Source organism: Pectinophora gossypiella, chromosome 4, assembly GCF_024362695.1.
Source record: "Pectinophora gossypiella chromosome 4, ilPecGoss1.1, whole genome shotgun sequence".
Taxonomy (NCBI): domain Eukaryota; kingdom Metazoa; phylum Arthropoda; class Insecta; order Lepidoptera; family Gelechiidae; genus Pectinophora; species Pectinophora gossypiella.
The window spans coordinates 9,642,228-9,658,325 of NC_065407.1; the positions used below are offsets into that span (position 1 = coordinate 9,642,228).

At 37.3% G+C, this 16,098-nt stretch overlaps 1 protein-coding gene across 3 annotated transcripts in view; it reads left to right on the forward strand.

Moving 5' to 3' along the window:
- Positions 1–16,098, forward strand: part of LOC126366502 (immunoglobulin A1 protease) — a 149,821-nt gene that overhangs the window by 94,610 nt on the left and 39,113 nt on the right. The window contains exon 1 of one of the 3 annotated variants that reach the window (XM_050009624.1): positions 13,376–13,881. The exons of the other annotated variants lie outside the window; for them this stretch is intronic. The gene's annotated coding sequence lies outside the window, so the exon portion shown is untranslated. Of the gene's footprint in view, positions 1–13,375; positions 13,882–16,098 lie in introns of those variants that run through there. 3 annotated transcript variants of the gene reach the window in all.

Genomic DNA, 16,098 nt, shown 5'->3' on the forward strand with positions numbered 1-16,098 from the left:
ATGTATTTGGCTACTTAACTCAACCCAAATATAACTGCTCCCCTTTTGTTGTCGGATGGCGCGCCAAATCTCACAGAGCAATAGAATAGACTAATCTCGTCAATTGCATATTGTTATCTGACCTTCAGTCTGAGCATCAGCCTTCTAGCCATAAGCTAGTTGGGGTATAAGTTCCTCACGTTCATAGGTTGAGTTGGACCCTCCGCGTGGCCCTAAGTGGCGCAAAATGACATAAATGAGATTCCAATAGTAATTTTGGGCTGGAACTTGTTATATCTGAGCATATAACATATTATAATATAACAAATGTAATTCCGTTCGTTGACATAGTACTCGTCCACTGATTGATAGACCCAATAAGCGCTATTTCCAATGAACAAATGCTAAAACTACAAGTTTGTCAAGCGTCGGCCCACTTTCACATCTCCGTCTTCAAATATTACCAAAAACTAAACATGACTCGGCGCTCAACTATTTTTCCGTCGGACGTCGACCATATTTGGAATTCCATCATGCAGCGCGGTATTAAAGCGATAACCCTTCCGAAGTGGGGTGTTAGGCGGATGAGTGACGGTGGCAATCAGCGCAGTGCCTCGTGAAATGAGGCGGACAACACGTGCCAGGCATCGTCAAAACTGACCCATTTCAACTCTAATCCAATTTCAGTTTCGTTTATTAGCACTTTAAGAGCTAATAGCGTTCAGTTTCGATTGCTGTTTCACATGTTGTGATAGTTATATCTTAAGGTCATAAAGACTGAAAATTCTCACACGTTGACTAAAAGTAAAACCAGATTCAATAATATACCTTTTCCTCTAACAACAAACTAAACTGATTGTATTATGTCATACCCATCTAAAATGTAACGAAATACTGTACCCCACAACACAAAGCAATAGTTACAAGAAATAAAATAATGCCCCTTCGAATCTCAAGAAAGGGATAAAGGATAAGTGGATGATTTGTGACGTGAGGACAAATGTAAAGGGCCGCTGGTGGCGTGTGTCGAATGCATAACGACCTAGATTCTACCTCGAGGCCCATCCACAAACACAATCAAAACTCAATTCGAAAACACTTCTAACTCGTCGCATCACGCAACTCCTCAAATCGAAACTTCCACATCACAGACAATTCTACTCCAATTCTGATTTCGTTATTCCCCAGTTATTGTAGATTTAAAGTTTAAATTTGTGTTTGAAGCCGCGATTGGCGGTCTGTATTAGTAAATATGCAAATTGTGAGCCAGAATAATCGAAACCGCAACCGTATGGATAGTTTGTCGCTCTACTACTGGCCACATCGCAAATGTGGGATGCAGATATTCTGTCCGACTAAATTCGTGCGTGGACTCACAATTACTACACGAGTTCGCGTGCATACTAAAACTTCTCTCTATATCATCGTATAGTCTCTACGTAATTAGCCGATGACAAAAACTACGAAGCGCAATACAGTTGAATGAAGCTCTCTAAGAAATTAGATGACAAGAAATGCGACAATGGAAGGTGTTTCACAATGATGATTGTTTTACAATAGCGCTGGCAGGTGTCCATTGCCACACTTTGCTAATAAAAAAAGACTTTTCTCGACATTGACTCTGAACAGTGACTATGTGCCTGACACGCTTAATTAATTACCTATTACCGTGATATGGTCATTGAACTGTAATAATCTGAGTATTAATGCTTGATGTTGTTGATCAATGCGCCATAATAAATAAATAAATTACAAAAAGTAATTCTTAGTGTTACGAAAAATGCTTTCTCAATCGTTCATTGAGACGATTGTTTTTGTAGTGTTTTACAAAAACTGAAATAGGTATGAACTTCCGTTGTTCAGGTGATTATTTATTGTTAATCTCCATTAAAAAAATTTAGAGTCCTTTCTTATAAACCTTACATTATAAACCGTTTGTGAAAAACCGTATTTTTATACACAGTTATATAAGATAACGATTAGGTATATTGCTGTAGGCATATATAAGCAGAGACCACACTGCCGCATCAGTTTCGGTTCTCGGCTATTTAGAGTACTTACTCTAAACCTGGCTTTTATTTGAAAACATTCCTAATTTAATCTCGGTATGTTCGCCTAGGTTTCCGCTTGTTACATTGTTTATCTCATACCTTATCACGCGAAGGGTTATATAAATTGCTCTTAAATAACTCATTGCGATTCTCATCAAGAACCCACACGGTATTCACTAACGCAAGCGAGCCGGCATCAGTAATATGGCTGCGATAATTTCCCGTAATGCAATCACAGGCGGCGAACACTAGGCGTATTGCGATTCCCGTCAGAGGAGGTTCATTTGGCCGCCATTATTCTGGCACACGTCGCTGTCACACTGGTTCATGTCACGTCATACATCGGGACGTTTAGTGTTACACAAATGTTTAGTGAGGGGCTTGTAGGTAACTTGTGTGATGCTCCCTAGCCGGTCCACCATCTAGTACACAATTTCTAATCTAGTACAAATTATTAACTCATAAAAATCATAAACTGCCTATATACGTCCCACTGCTGGGCACAGGCCTCCCCTCAATCAACCGGAGGGGGTATGGAGCATACTCCACCACGCTGCTCCACTGCGGGTTGGTGGAGGTGTTTTTACGGCTAATAGCCGGGACCAACGGCTTAACGTGCCCTCCGAAGCACGGAATCATCTTACTTTTTCGGACAATCAGGTGATTCAAGCCTGAAAAGTCCTTACCAAACAAAGGACAGTCTCACAAAGTGATTTCGACAATGTCCCCATCGGGAATCGAACCCGGACCTCCAGATCGTGAGCCTAACGCTCTAACCACTAGACCACAGAGGCTGTTTAATTATTAACTACAAAAGAAAAAAAATGTATATTAAAGCAGGAAATGAAAGTTATTTGGAGTCCGGACAGGGAATAGCTGAATGTAAATAATACGTTTACAAAGAATGGAATAAGAAAATGCAAATTTTCTGAAGATTTGTGTATTTATTATAATTATAATTGATAGAAGTATAAATTTAGCGTGATGTCATAATAGGTACGGTCACGAGCATTAATATGTATACACTTTGGTGCCATGTCACATTAACTTTTTTGACAAATTGAACTGCAAGTCTCACTAAATGTCAAATATGTTAGTGCGACAGAGTCCTAAAGTGGGTACATTATATTGCTCATGACTGTACCTACCCATATATTTGGTGGTAGAGGTGTGTACGCTATTACACCACGGTCACACACACTCCATACAAAAATCTCGCTTTTACCATATGCCGCCTTACTACTTAAGTGCGAGCGAGACAGTGAGTCCGTGCGCGCTCGTTTACTCCTTAACGGCTTACGGCCATTTAGACTAAAGTAAGTTGCAGAGGGGGTGAGGTAAATCGGCTCGGTGCCCGATTCGAACTGGTGCGGGGCGGAAAGTGTCACTATAGGTAAACGGTTGGGTCACGTAGTAATATCTTTACTGTATGCCACAGTCGTCAAGCATAACGATAACAAAAACATTCTCGTCAAAAGTACCTAAGTGCCTAAGTTCGTACAATTTCGGAAGTCTATAGTGGGTACAGGCTAATCGTCGACCTGGGTTTGACTGGCACACGCCAGCCCGTCAATGGGATATGGCAGGTGATGAAACAGTGAAACTTCCTTATGAAGTAGATCTAAGTATAGTAAGAATGCAAAGTTGTGCTACTGGCATTCTTTGATCGATTTTCACTTTAGTAAGGCTAGGTAAAAGACTTCACGGTGTAGCTTGACACCTGGGTCAGCAAACCATGGTTTGTTTCTCTGTAATAATTAATCTTAGTTTTTTTTTCATGTAGATTATGTTCTGCGTAGTAAATGTAATGTAGTGTACCTGTCTGTCTGTATCTGTGGTATCCAAAAATCTTTCAAACCAGAGTTTACAAATTTCTAGATCAAGACTATTCAATCGAGATCGAGATTCATAAGAATTGACCGTTTTCGAATTGGATATTTAACTAAATAAGGTCAAAGATAAATTATAAAATGCTAATCTAGAAATAGAAGCCAGTCTTACATACATACATTAACTCACGCCTATTTCCCACCGGGGTAAGCAGAGACTATAGAATTCCATTTGCTTCGATCCTGACACACTTCTCTTGCTTCCTCCACATTCATCAATCGCTTCATACACGCCGGTTCAGAGTAGATCGTATTGAAATAGAAGCCAGTCTTAGATGATCAAAAATCAATTTCTTTTTACTTTTCAACTTATTTTCGAATTTTATTTACGAATTTAGTAATAATGAATACGACGTTTGACCGCTTTTGTCGACGACAATATTTCTAAACAAACATCAAAGAAAACTTTCGTTTTGACGTTTCGCAAAAGGTATCCCATTTGACTAGGTTATCAAGCAGTCTATTGTCTCGATTGTGCGTGTTCCATCAGCAAACCGTCATGTAGTGGAACAACGTACGATAAGGTACTCGTACAAAAGTCCAATCTGTTTCTTGCAAAGTAATAAATTAACTGGTTGCTCTTAAGACCTCCTGGTTACATGTCGTTTCTGTAATAGACCAAAAACACAATAATTATGACAACTTTTTTTTTTATATGTATATAATAACATAAAAAAACATTTACCTTTTTTAATTTCATTTTTAATCATTTTTTCAATGGTTCATAATTTTACCACTCTTTACAAATAATTCACTGGACTTAGTGACTGCACTTTCGCTCTTTGATTGTACATAGTGGGTTATGCCCTGTAGAAACTGGATGTTACCAACCTTAGTATTCTGTATACAGCATATTAAACACCTCTCTTTACATACTTAACTGAAAATAGTTCAACCTTTATTTCAATAACATTCAGTGATAATTAAATTACATTATCTATCATCATTCAATAACGAATTCCGTTCACTATTTAATCACTATTCAAGGCAGGAATGTAACCTAACTCATTATTATTGTTACATAGGACACGCGCTTATGTAATCAATGCAATAGAAAAAAATACTACACAATGAAACAACATTTAAAAAAAGAAGTCTAAGAAGTAAAAATGCACATATTTTTTTATTATCTACAATCAGAATTAATTATACCTAAATATATTGACAGCCTTAGTGTTCTAGTAGTGAGCACGTTGGATTCACGATCTGGAGGTCGGGGTTCGTTTGACGATGGGGACATTGTCGAAATCACTCCTTAGGCTACGTTCACACGGAGTCATTTTTCACGTATATCGTATACGAGATTTTATCGAATATCGTAGTGACAGCTAAATTTGTATAGCAATTTTTAAAATCGTTCACACGGCGTCTATACGAGAAAATCGCGTATTCGAGACATATTTTTTACCGTATACCGTAGGGTCTTACCACCGGGAATGCGAGATTATCGAAACGATTTTAACGAATGTCTGCTCCAATGTTGATAGTAAATTGTCAAAGCTGGTGTGCATCAAGCTAGCGGCCTCAAAAAAAAAATGGGCACGAAAAAATAATTTGACCATACCAAAAAATAGTACTCCTATTGAAAAAAATAGTACCTGTTGTAAAAAAATTAGTACCATCACGGTTCTGGATTTATAGCCATGTTTTATTGCACTTGCTAGCTTGACGGTGAGCGAAATTTGGCGAGAGTTAACGACAAGGTCTTTCGCTTTGATTTAAACGCCAAAAAATAGTATCGAAATAGTACTCACCCCCTGCAAAATACCGAAAGTAGTACTTCAACGGTTCCAAAGTTATAAAGGTAGTTCTTTGATCCCGCTAGCTTGACGTTTTGAAAATACCTATTATCTGGGGAATGCTTGCATACTTCAGTTATAACTAATGTCAATAAACTCGTATGAAATAGTACTCCCAGACATTAGTTACAACTAATGTCAATAAACTCGTATGAAATAGTACTCCCTACCATCATAATTTGGACCTGATTCTCTTTGTAGAAATATGTCAAAAAGTCATTATAACCTATGTCATACATTTATCAAGACGAGTACAGTCGCGAACAAAATTATTACACATGGTCAAGAATGTTGTCAGATTTCAGTATTTTTCCCCATTTTTGGGTAAAAATTGGTGAAGTGCCAGGGTTGTTAGATGAAAGTAATATCATTATTGAAACTCTTTGAGTTATTCTACAAATACTGCAAATTGTTTATTAACAAACACTTCGATCCGTAACAAATTCAACATGAAGGTATAAATTATAAAATAAAACAGCAGATTAAAATGTATTATGATGTATTAAAATCACAGATTGTTTTCGATAAGAACTAGACCCATGCAGCCATTTTCTATTAAAATTAGTGCATATGGGTGTATGCAATAGGATTTTTTTGTAATAGCAGCACTGAAGTGCAAAGAAATGGTAGGGTAGACCTCCAAAATGGCAATACTTACGAATAAATTGTGAGGTTATGTAATTGTCTACGTGACTGTATCAACAACAAATGTATGGCATAGGTTATGATGATTTTTTAACATTTCTACAAAGAGAATCGGATCAAAATTATGATGGTAGGGAGTACTATTTCATACGAGTTTATTGACATTAGTTACATACTGAAGTATGCAAGCGTTCCCCAGATAATAGGTATTTTCAAAACGTCAAGCTAGCGGGATCAAAGAACTGCCTTTATAACTTTGGAACCGTTGAAGTACTACTTTCGGTATTTTGCAGGGGGTGAGTACTATTTCGGTACTATTTTTTGGCGTTTAAATCAAAGCGAAAGACCTTGTCGTTAACTCTCGCCAAATTTCGCTCACCGTCAAGCTAGCAAGTGCAATAAAACATGGCTATAAATCCGGAACCGTGATGGTACTAATTTTTTTACAACAGGTACTATTTTTTTCAATAAGAGTACTATTTTTTGGTATGGTCAAATTATTTTTTCGTGCCCATTTTTTTTTTGAGGCCGCTAGCTTGACGCACACCAAAGCTGGCTATTGACATTCGAAAATAATTAAAAAACACACGCTCATCATTTCTGAGCTCTTGAAAAAACGATGCAAATCTTCTTTCTCGGTGTAATCCCGTTTTTAATAAAGGATGGACCCAGTATTTTCTAGGGCGCCGAAACCTCCTCCTCAAATACCAATATAAAAGAATTGGAACACGGGGATCCATGTCGGTGTGCACTCAACGACTGGCGGCAGGTTGCATCGAATACGCCGCGCGCCGCGGCGGCTGTCACGTGTACGGGATGACCGTATACGAGAAAAAACCGTGGGCCTCGCACCGTGTGAACAGCCGTCCCGTATACGGTACTCCCGTAAGCGAGAAAATATCGAATCGAATAGTCGCCGTGTGAACGTAGCCTGAGACTGTCAAATCAAATCAAAATCAAATCAAATATACTTTATTGCACAGAACTAGAATTTCAACAATCAGACATAACACATGAATACAGTACAATTTGGGCGGCCTTATTGCTCTAGAGCAATTTCTTCCAGGCAACCAACAAAAGGAAACAAACATTCCCTGACTGACTGTCCTTTGTTTGGTAAGGACAATGCAGGGTTAAATCACTCGATTGAAAATCGAGATCGAAAAAGTGAAATGATTCTTTGGTTTCGGCTTTTAGCCGTAAAACACCTCCACCAACCCGCAGTGGAACAGCGTGGCGGAGTAGGTATGCTCCATACCACCTCCGGTTGATTGAAGGGAGACCTATGCCCAGCAGTGGGACGTATATTGGCTGTTTATGTTATGTATATTTACAGGTGGTATCACTTGCCTACAAGTTAAAAAGATACATTCTTATAAGACTAAACAAGAATGCAATTATTAATTGAAAAATGCAAAGGCGGTTACAAACAAAGCATCATAGGAGCTCTTCTCATCAAAAAAATAATTTTATAATGTACTTATCTAATTTATTGCGCAAACACAGAACCTACTGAACATAAAAACTTACACATTACGTACAAGGATTACAAAAGAACTCTTTTATAGCATCACTAATTATCGTTTTTCTGTCAGTGCATTTTGAATCTTCAGGTCTTTGAAAAAACCTAACATGATTAAATGGCGGGCGATGCATCTGCATGGACCCCACCCGCATCCCGCAAGCACAGGACTCATGCATGCGGGAGGCATGTCCTCGAATAATGACGCCACAGACCGCGATGCATGCATGACCGAGAATAAATAGACATGTTAAGTGGCCGGCCAACGCAATATGTATTTTGTAACCATAAACTAAAGGCGTTATATGACCGTCTTTGCTACGAAGTGAAGGTTTTTATGACAAGCTGAAGATAACATGACTGTCTTCTAATTAATTCGAAGACTCATTTGCACAGTGCACACTACATAACAAGTTATTTCCACTCTGTAACGTCAACCTTATTGGATGAAACCCTCTATCGAAATTAACGTTCTGGTCGGTTACATTTTGGAATTAATTCTTGATTGAAATCTTAATTAATTTTCTTTGGCTTTCATCTTCAGACTAAAACGGTGTGATTTTTATATCTTCTTTGTTCAGTCTCATTTCATACTTTCCGCGTCTAATATCTTTAGATACGTTGTTTTTATCACTTGGTTATGCTACTTTATTATTATTTCATTACTACCGAAACATTTAATAATTTTTCGTTGCTGTTAATTCTGTTACCGCCCGCGATAAACTATATCCCTACCCGCACTTTGAATTTCTGCCTCTACCAGATGACTACCACGCTTAGCATCGACGACGACTACATAGAAATGGATTATTGTGCATATTTTTTTAAAACGAAAAGAAACTACAAACCAATACACTATAAAAACTATTCATTGTTTTTCTTTTGCCATGACAGAAAAGTTATTTGCAATCACTCTGAGAACTAAAATGTTTCTACATAAATACAGTCTGGAAAGTTTTTATGGCTGTGATTATTACGTAGATAGTTTATTGTTTTTCTTTACAAACAAATAACATTGGAATACCTCGTTGGATAAGTATAAAATCGCTATTTATTACACTGAGCTAATGTATTCATTATTTTGTGTACCAAAAACTGTTCTCTATATGTAGGGAATTTTAAATGACTTCACATGTGGTTGTTAGGTAAAGTGTATTATAATATTTTACGCAAGTTTAGGTAAAAACAGACAGGGAAATGTGCAAGACACGCCCGTATGTAGAGTATGCTAGAACACATTTTACATTCAACCAATTATACTGTTGCTCGAAGGTAAACGTAGGGCCCATGTTAGATAAGTCCATCGATTTAGACAACACTAATTGCTGATTGGCCGCCTCTAAACCTAGAATAATTGGGTCACATGGATCCATAATCTAAAATATAATTTAATAATAATGTATTACCAGCAGTGCCGGATTTATCAAAATTTACAAGTCTATACGATCACAAGCTACAAGTTACTCACAAGTACGTGTAAATTACGTTCATCAAAAAAAGTATAGCCATTGTAAAATATACTTGTGAAATAAATATTGGTACTTGTAATATGTAATTTACATGGTGTAGTTTTGATAAACACATTCTTGTAATAATGGAAGCTTTTACAAGAAAATTTCTTGTAATACAGGGCTCCGGTCGATGATTGTAATATTCTCCATTATACTGTGACTGGCAAAGCTATTCATTTGCATGGTTTTCTCGCATCAAATATTGCGATTTAAGGATCTTGGCTCAGTATCGCCTTAATAATTATCCCCATCACTATATAGGGTGCGAATAAATAATTCATGAAAGGATAATCTCGATTATTAGGCAAATGTTTGGAAATCCTAGCATTTTCAGGGCTTCACATGTCACGGCGAATAGGGATTTACATTGTTATTATACAGTTATTTTTTTTAATTCACAGTCAATATCTTTTTTTTCTATCAGCACATAGCAGACCGATTCTACTGTAAGCATACATACATAAACTTCAAAATTACTTTCCCACCGGTGTAAACAGAGACTGGAATTGCATTTGCTTCATTTCTGACTTCTCTTGTTAAATAGGTATTTATGACTGAGTGAGAGCCCAAGCTCTAATTGTATCTTGGCCATAAGTAAATAAATACAGGATGTTAGTGACATCGTAACGAAAACTTTGATTCTGAGTTAATATCAAGTAGAATTTTTCAAAATTCCACATTGCTGAAGTATAGAATTGAAAATAATCAAAAAAAGACTTTTGAAAAAGAATTTTGCGACGGAAAATTCTACTTGATATTAACTCAGAATCATGGTCTGAATCATCCCCCTCAGTATTAGTTACGATGTCACTAACAACCTATACGTATTTAGCAGCACACATCCGCTCTCCGCTCTTAGAGAAGCGTACCCAAAAGCAATATACACCGGGTAATGATGGCCCACCATTACGCATACACTACGAGTCTCATAAGTCTTTACTTCCGTATCTATGCGCGTATTAATTCCACCAGATGGACTCTGAATACGGGCAAACGACTTATGGAAGCAGTACAGTGAAAGTAGAGGTTTCTTTGAGTTTTCTGTCGTGAGTTATTGCTACAATATTACAGTAAAGTCATACATACACATACATACATAAGATCTAGCCCATTTTCCGTTTGGGTAGGCAGACACCACGTACACAGTCAAGTTTATTAACCGTGAAAGGTGGGAATGAGGAAGGCCTTCTCCCAGCTGTAGGACAATATAAGCTAAACTTTAACTAAATTATACATCACACTAAGAGTACTCTTACCTATGAATATGGATTAAAAGTTGGACGGTACCAATTTAAAGATGCGGCCTCTCCTCTATCTTAAAATCTCTATATCTTATTAAGATAATAGGTAACAACAACCGCAAAATTATTTTTCGTTTTGTTGTTTACATAATTTTGATTATAAAGGAACTTATTGAACGTAAAATAACATATCAAAAGGTGTGCATGCCAGGGCAAGTTGGAATAGAAACTCAAAGAGGATTAAATCACTAATGTAGGGATTGATAAAAAAAACATACCCCGACAGAGAAAACGTGCTTGAAAAAGCGAAAAATAGTTGTTGCCTACTTTAGCTTACAAGAACATTTATCTAACTGTACTATGTTTGTACTGTTTTCTGTCTCAAGTGAATTAAAAATAAATATTTTGTTACAACAACCCGAACGGATACCAAACCTGAAACGAAGGTGCTTTTATAGTAATGATTACGTACACAATAAAACGTAAATTCAACGAGACAAATTCTAAATCTAATTAAACCAGGATTGTAATACAATTATGCAGCTCATGTTTCAAGCGGAAATATCCCATAAAACCAACTATTAACAACGTGCTTTCATATAACAACAGTCTGCTCGTTTCCTCTTAATGTCTTTATTGAGAAACTCAGGCATCTGTGATTATAGACCAGAAATGGTCAATAAAGTTATTACCGCTCTAATAGTCACTACAATAAAAGTTGACATCAACATAATTGGCTACTACTATAGTCAATTTGTGTCCACATACTAATTTCAAACTTCGCGGCTCAAATAGGCTTGTTCCCAACCAGTCAAGACAGTTACTTTTTACTAAACGTCAAAACACGAACTTACTTTAATTTGAATTTGTATAAAATAGCACACTGTGACGTCATAGAGGAACGTGATATAATGTCGAACTTATTATTACGTTTTTCTTGAATGAAATTAGTAAATAATTTAAATAGAAGACCGAAAATGATTTTCATTACTTTTAGATCAGTCTTTATTTAGTAATCAGAATTTCATAATTTAATTTATCTTGAACTTTGTATCAGATGAGAGCCTTCAGAGCTCCCCATTTCTCCGGCCAAGCATTTGACAGCAACTGTGGCAAATCTGCCATCGTCTCCCTAGCATTATCCCGTTTTTCACAGGGTCCGTTACTTAACCTGAAGATTTGAAAGGTCCGATTTTTTTACAGAAGCGACTGCCTATCTGACCTCCCAATCCGCAAAGGGAAAACCAGCCCAATACAGATTAGGTATAACAGACGATGAGTTGCGGTGTACAGAAAAACCTGTCGATAGGTTTATGAGAAACCGTTTTTGATTGTAAAATGTTTATTATTACTTTGAATTAAAAAAAAAGGTCTGATACCACCGAAAAATGCATTTCTCAGGAATGTGGGTTTCCTTACGATGTTTTCCTTCATCGCTGAGCACGTGATAATCATTTACGATCTAAACATGAATTCGAAAACAAATTCGACAATCATTGGTTTAGACCTGTGCTGGATTCGAACCTGCGACCTTAAAGTGAGAGGCAAGCGTTCTACCAACTGGGCTACCACGGCTCCAAAACAATACATAAACAGCCTAATAAAGGGGGTATAGAACATATACCAGTACGCTGATCCACTGCACCCCTTCATAAGTATACTGTTATGTTATTTATCGTTGTCCAAATGTGCTGTGTTATGACGTCATATTACAGGGAAATTCACCCTCATATTTTCTTTGCACTATCTCGTCGAAGTACGGAGCCTCCTCGTTAGTGCATCTCGTGATGCACACACGTTCGGTGACCCGCTTATGTGAGAGGAAAAATGATTTCTGGATGCGCTAGTACATTTTTTTTAACATAACTTGTTGTAGATTTTTCTCTATTGGCTGAATGAGAATGCATTGAGCAGTTTTTCGGGGTTATATGTACTATAATAAACCTACCCGTATCTACCCCATTCATGTGCCTTCATTATTATATTACTATTTTCCATTTTCATAGAATCAAAAATCAAGAATCTATTTTACTTAGTTATATGCTACAACCCTCCCTTTTACAATCTTTGCAAATTTTTAACACGTTCCGGGATTGTGGTAAAACCGCGAGTGCATTATAAGACCGCAAGATTTATCTTGCCTCAAGTACTTATCAAGTACTTACCGAAAATAAGATAGGTAAAGTAAAAATATTTCCTACAGTAATATACGTATAGCCTTAAATGCAAAGTTCCATACGAATTGACCTTTCAAACTTAAACAATTTAGCCTAACCAACTATGAGTCATCGGTAGTCATCGGCCGACTTAAAATTTATCATTTCACACGCATAAAATAGTACTTATACTTCTCACAGTATCCGATGGCATCCATAGATACGAACAAAATTAAGTCACCAGACTACTTACATTACAAGAAACTAAATAAAATTGCTCACAATTAAACAAAGGCCTCTGGGGCTCTGACATAACTTGAGGTAGGTATTTGATATTTAGACAAAGTTCTGACGTCACTACTTCCGTGAGAACTAAAGGGTGATGTTGCTGGAGGCGTAACCTGTCTGGTGAAATGACATGATGTTTCATGTCCCAAATAAACTTGACATGTCATGACAAGCTTAAGCCTGGTTGTGTTGAGGGAAATATGCTGACTACTACTGTAGATACACCTGTGACGTGCAATTTTATTTTAATACTATTTTTTATTTATTTTAATGCCTCTTCCCCCGGACCTCTGAACAGAGCTAACGTGTGGAACCTTACATCAATTCTACTAAAATTGAATTAACCTGATTTTTAAAATTTAAATGTTAGTGAAAAAAATAGGAGTGCATAAACTACTTGGAGGTGTTTACGAGCATTGCATAACACAACACAGCTCAATCATCGCACCGACGTGAAGCTTTGCTATCCTGGTACCTGACAGTCCTGATCGTATCAAACTGTGAGCACAAAAATTTATATTTCGCCTGCGTAACGAAGACTGTGAAACCGGTATCTGTATGACGTGTGCCAAGACTCCAACCCAAACTCATCAACGCGACGCTCCTGCTGTCCTGGTACCTGGTCGTCCTGATTGGATCGAATTGTGAGCAGAAATCTCTATTTTGGGCAACTCCTGACGCGGAAATGTGACGCGACACCGTGACGTACGCAGATACTCACCAAGACCACGCACCAAGCGCACCATTAGACGCCGCGTTTCTGCTATCCTGGTACCCGGCCGTCTTGGCTGCATAAAACTGTGAGCGAAATTCTTACCTATTTTGCATGCGTAGCATATGCGACCACTGCGAAACCGGTATCCGTGACGCACAGCGGTGACGTGCGCACACACTCGACGAGGCCACGCCCACAACGACGTACATTACGCGCTTGAATTTGACGTTCATTGCTTGGTCACCTCCTATAAGTCATAATCTCCTGGTATCCGATAAAGCAACACAGACAAATCTGACTTCTGCACCACAAGCAAACGGGAAAGCCTATCATCTATCTTCTCTTAATTTCTGGTAACCTAATTCATTATGGAAAACCTCAATGCAAATGTATTGTCTGACCCGGAAATGTCAATTTGCATATCAGATGGCAATGATGACAACTCACCCGTCTCGCACGTGACTCAGCGTCCAAAAAGGGATGAGCAAGTACAAAATGATAGTGCATTGTCTTATAATGATTTTAAGGAGGAGATGAGAAAGCTTATAACCTATTATGTCTCCACGCAAAAGAGCGAGCTAGACTCTATGCGCTCGACTCTTGACGAAATAAAAAAATCGAACATCAATATTCAAACTTCCATTGATGACCTACATGACCAGTATAATGAAATAAGAAACCGTCTAACCGTACTAGAAGAGCACGCAAAAGACGATAGAGAATACATCCTTTTCTTAGAAAATAAGGTTGATTCTATGGAGTTGGGAATGCGAAAGACGAACCTGGAACTAAAAAATGTCCCAAAAAAAGACAAAGAGGGGAAACATGACCTGATTGAAATGGTTATAAATTTATCCAAAACCATTGGTTGTGAAATGACAAAATCAGACCTGAAGGACATATATAGAGTGAGAGGAAAAAAACCCGAGGATAGAAACACGCCCATTATAATAGAAACTAACTCAGCACTGTTAAAATCGGAGTTAATAAAAAAAGCTAAATTATTTAACAGCACCAATCCGAATGCCAAGCTAGCTGCGAAACACCTGGGGTTCAAGACCCAAGAGGACATCCCCATTTTCTTGTCTGAACATCTGACTTCCAAAGGCGCTCGTCTCCATTTCCTTGCCCGTGACTTGCAACGCTCCAAGGGATACAAATACTGTTGGACCAATTATGGAAAAGTGTATGTGCGTCAGACAGACCAATCTCAGATAATACAAATTAAAAATGAAGAACAAATTCATCATCTGATGCTTAAGGATTGACTATTTTACTGTTTAAACATCTTGGATACATATGTAATCATTTTTTGTTCATCCTTAGAGATGGTTTCACATTTTAACATTCTCTCACTCTCGCCTCACACCCCGCTTCACTCAAAACATAAATCTCTCACACTACTCCTACTTATGCATCACCTCCAGATATGCATACAACTTATACCTTTCACTCTATCCTCATACCTGACTTACACTCAACCTCAAACAAAAAAACCACTACTCACTTCATTCTCAAACCAAAACCGACCACTCATAAAATTGATACTGTTACAAACATACATAGAAACACTCATAAATCTTCAAACCAACATACAAGCACCCACGCTCTTAAAATGTTATATAAATTATTCTATCAAATCCTGCAGAAATCTTAAAAAACCTTTACAAATAGTAGTGATATATCACCCTGAACTTAAATTGAATTGCTTATCCAATAAAAATAACACATAATGAATAGCACACTGAATACAGTAAATGAAATCGACCAGTTAGAAATAGCTAGATCGTTTGAATGTGAAGTAACTGAACTCAAAACCCGATTAAATAGTCATAAAAATGATTTTACGTTAATTACACAAAATATAAGGAGTATACATAATGATGGTAATTTTAATGACTTTCTACTTACCTTGCAAAGTCTCACTTTTGAACCGGATGTGATAGTCCTTACGGAATGTAGGATTGATGCAAATAAACCTTTGCCTACCATTTTAAATTATGAAGTACATTCTACAACTATACTTTTTAACCAAAATGACGGTGTCGTGATTTATGTTAAAAAAAACCTAAAGCACAAAGTAGAGGAAATCAGATTAAGACAAGCGTCATGTTTACAGTTAGAGATACTTGAAAATACTATTCTATGTGTGTACAGGTCTCCTTCGCACCAAAATGCAGAACATTTTATTGAATCGCTAAACAATCATTTAGAAAACATAAAATTGTCAAAAAATATAATCATTACCGGTGACTTAAACATTAATATAACACTCAAAGAATCTGAAACCTATTATGAAAAA